Genomic DNA, 4,134 nt, shown 5'->3' on the forward strand with positions numbered 1-4,134 from the left:
AGTCAGAATAAAATCTTGAAGTGGCCCGCCCTCCCTTGGGTTAACTGGGACAGGATGCAGTCCTTTGCTGGACAGGGATTTCCCCCAACCGCATACAATGTTACTCTACATGCACAGGTTCGTATGGCTGTGCGGAATGTGAGAGGCGTGAATGGTAAGAGTAAGAGACTGGAAGTGGTGAATGTGTTTAAAAGTTCTGGGTATGCCGTGATGGTACTGTGTGAAACATAAATGAAAAGGTGTGGGATGGAGGAGTGACATGGTTTGAAAAAAGTAAGGTCTGATATGAATGGACGTGGAAGATAAAAAAAAAAAAAAAAAAAAAAAAAAGTACTGTGTGGGAGATAAAAAGGAGCGAGGACAATGTGTCAGCCTCGAAATGTTAGTATGTCAAATTTCAGTTCATGTAGGTAAAAGTTGCTTTCATTGTTGTGTATACCCATTGAGACGATAAGTGTATGGCAAAAACGAGAGGTCCTGGGATGAGCTAGATTAAGTAATGAAACAGATGACGAGGAGTTATGAAATGTGTGTTATGGATGACATGAACATATGAACGCTAGTACTGACACTGGTCCTGTATTATGATATGATGGGTCATTATGGAGTACAGGGAACACAATACTGGAAGACGTCTGAAGGTCGTGTGTCAATTTATGCATCTGTAATTCGTACTTTTAGCATAAAGATGCACACAAATATATATGATACAGAGAAAATGAAGATAGACCTGAACGAAGACTGATTGATTACGTGTCTGTAGAGAAAATGGTTTTATGGGGTTAAGTGATACGAGTGAGGTGACAGGACGATGCAGAGGTCTGCCTGATTATATGAATGTGGCAAGCAAGGTTAAGCTGAAAGGAGTGCGATGGATATATATATGATCAGTCAGAGGAGACAGAAAGCGGAGAAACTGAGAAACAGAGACGTGACATATGATTGCCAGGTGAAAGTTTTGAGGGAGTTCGAGTCTATGAACTGCGAGGAAATTAATCTGGACAGTTTGTACAATGCAAATACGGAAGGCTTAGTTAAGGTTGCTAAAACAGTTTGTGGAGTCGCAAAGTTAACGAATAGGAAGAAAATTGCCTCATGGTGGAATGAAGAGGTTGAAAGAGAAGTGGAGAAGAAGAGCAAGAAGTGACTTGGGTGCATGTTGGAAAAGGATTTTAATGAAAGGTGAAAATACATTTAAAGTTAAGAAGAGAATACACTGAAAGTTAAAAGCAGGTGAAAGGACTGTAAGGAGGTAAAAGAGGGATATAAATGATGAACCTGGAATCTGGAAAGGAAACAAATGCAAATTAATCTAAAAATTGGAAGAAGTTCTGGAAAGAGGTGGTAAAACGTAAAACTGGAAAGAAGTGTTAAAGTGAGAGGGATGGAAGTGGAAGAACTGACATGCTGAAGTTAGGAAGGGAGCAGATGGAAAGAATATTTTGAAAGACTTATGAATGGAAATGCCAACGGCCATGCCACGTTGAGTACACCGCTTCCCATCCGATCAGCGAAGTTAAGCAACGTTGGGTCTGGTTAGTACTTGGATGGGTGACCGCCCGGGAACACCAGATGCTGTTGGCATCCCTACGTGTCAAGTGGGGTTGGTGGAGGATTAGTGTCCCTCCCTGTAAAACAATTAACTCTAAGCCCTTGGCCACCCCATTTGGGATACATGGCGTCTGGCAATGGATGGATGGATGGATGAATGGAAATGGTAAGAGCAGAATGAGTGTAAAACTGATTGGTTTTGGTGGTGTGCAGAGAAGGAATTTAGTGTCAGAAAACGAAACGAAGAATATAAAGAAAAGTGAAGAATGTTGTGACGTGGCTGACAAGGGGGAAAGCTCCAGGTGCTAGTAAGGTGTATGCAGAGATTATTATGTGTGGTGATGAGAAGCAAAAGAAGTGTTCTTTAGAGATATGTATGAAGGCGTAGACATGCGAAATAATGCTGTTGCAACAGAGTGGAAAATTTTTATGGCTGTACCGCTCCAAAAAGTATCGGTGCATACTCTAGCGTGAAGAAGTTGAGACCAAAGGCAATAGATATTGGAACATGTCAGTTGTTCCGGCCAGCCCTGTACTCCTGCTGAGTTTCCAGCATTTATGTATGAAGATACTATTTTGTTGTACCCATTCCACACGTCTGTAATTACACAACTGTCTATAATAAAAGCACCCATATTTTTATCAACCCTCCCTGCCATTCACAAGTTGAACGTATCTTTTCGCTAGTCGTCGATCACACCCTGCACCTATACTTTCTGGGGCTAATGTACACTAGCTCTGCACAAAAAAATAAAGATGAGAGAAGTGAGTACAAAAACGATTATGGCATGAGTATTTTGAACATTTGGGAAAGGCATGTCGACGAATTATCGTAGAGACAGTAAGGGATATATCAGAAGGCCTGGTGAGTGATCAATGAGGCGGTTTAAACACGACAAAGGATGTAGGGATTTAATATCTGCAATGGACCAGAGAGTGGGGAATGTTTAGGAGAAGACTGAAAGGTATTTATGCCACTTATGGATCCGGAAAAAGCATACAGCAAAGTAAACAGAGAAATAGTATGAAAGATATTGCATATCTGTGATGTAGATAATTAGCTGTTGAGGGCCGTTAAGAGCTTTTGGGAAGGTTTTGAAGCGTTCATGAAGGTAGATGGGGAATCCAGGTGAATGATCAAGGTCACTGTTGGCGTGAGACAAGGTTGTATGATGTCCCCTTGAATGTCCAGGATATATATGAAATATGTTATGAGAGGTGAAAACGCGAGTAACGGAGAGACAGATGTCGTTGGTAAAGGATGGAGTATCTAAAATCTGATGTAAGCAGATGATGCAGTGCTGCTCACATAGCAAACAATAGATTGGCAAACGTGCAATTTTGCTAATATCTGTGAGATTCGTGCCTTGAGAATAAAGTGATAGTCATTCAGGGAGAAGATGACTGCCAGTTTGATATTACAGACTTGAGACTTCAACTGATGAGCCTTTAAGTGATACAAAAGAGAGGTAAATGTGCAAAAGAAGTGGAAAGCAGAATGTGACAGGCAGAGAAAACAGCTGGTGCCTTAGCACCAGAAGCTGAAGTCTGAGCTTTGGGACTGCAAGAGGCTTGCGTGAAGAAGCTATAGGACCTACTCTAACGTACGGATGTGAAACTAGAGTGTACCATGAAAATGAAGTTAAGTCTATGAGCAGTGGGGATGGCACTGTTGAGGAATGTGTGTGGAGTGAGGAAAGTGGACAGGTTAAGATACAATGTGATTCTTGAGAGGTGTGAAAAAAAGAAATCAGTGAACACCAGAGTGAAATAGAGTGTGCGTAGATGGTATAATCATGTAGAAGGAATGAGTGTGGATAGAGTGGTAACATGGCATACATGAAGTTCAAAGGGGGAGAGGAGGCTGGTAGGCCAAGAAGAAGGTCAATAGATATGGTACACGAGTTTGTGAGCTAGAGGGGTATGGAAACTGTTGAGGTTAGAAAACTAACAAGATATCGCCCTGACTGGATGAATTTTTGGATGGATGGGTATATGACCATAGAAATTTTGGCACCCCTTTTTAACTTGGTAGCACCAGATTCTCTCCATCAAGTAAGTAAATGTGATGCTACATGCATTTTTTGCTTTAACCTGTCAGGGGACATGTGGTCCACTCAATAGGGCAATCTTTGGTTAGCGCCTTATTCTGTCAGGTTGTTTCTGGCCCTCTGGATCATACATCACCCTATATCCTGAGGTGGGAAGGGAGATCTGAATGATGGGTATTGTATGATGATCAAAGTCGAGGACGATAGTTTTGAAATACCATAGGACTCTTAATGATTGTTTATGACATACATAAGTTGGATAGAATAAAGAATATAGACGATTCTCGAAAAGTGTTGAGCAAGGAATTGCGTTGATCTTAGAGTAGTGTGTGCCAAGGTAGATGTGAATAGAGCTGGACAAAAGGTATATGTTGTAATTTATTAATAAACTGGAGGAATGGATGCAACCTTGAAACCAAGAAGAATGTAAATGAGTATGGCAAGGGAATATGGAGTCAATATGAGCCAAAAATGTACATTGAGGGAAACGATATGTAATCTAACCATGCGTATGATTATTTGCCGTAATTTG

General features: G+C 41.1%; 1 non-coding gene across 1 annotated transcript; it reads left to right on the top strand.

The window, feature by feature from the left end:
• Positions 1–1,465: 1,465 nt before the first annotated feature.
• Positions 1,466–1,584, top strand: LOC145403116 (5S ribosomal RNA). The gene has a single exon (XR_013897932.1). It is a non-coding gene; the product is annotated as a 5S ribosomal RNA (ribosomal RNA).
• The last annotated feature ends 2,550 nt before the right edge of the window (positions 1,585–4,134 follow it).

Source organism: Coenobita brevimanus, chromosome 6, assembly GCF_032717465.1.
Source record: "Coenobita brevimanus isolate Jiangsu-jjx chromosome 6, ASM3271746v2, whole genome shotgun sequence".
NCBI classification, from domain to species: Eukaryota; Metazoa; Arthropoda; class Malacostraca; order Decapoda; family Coenobitidae; genus Coenobita; species Coenobita brevimanus.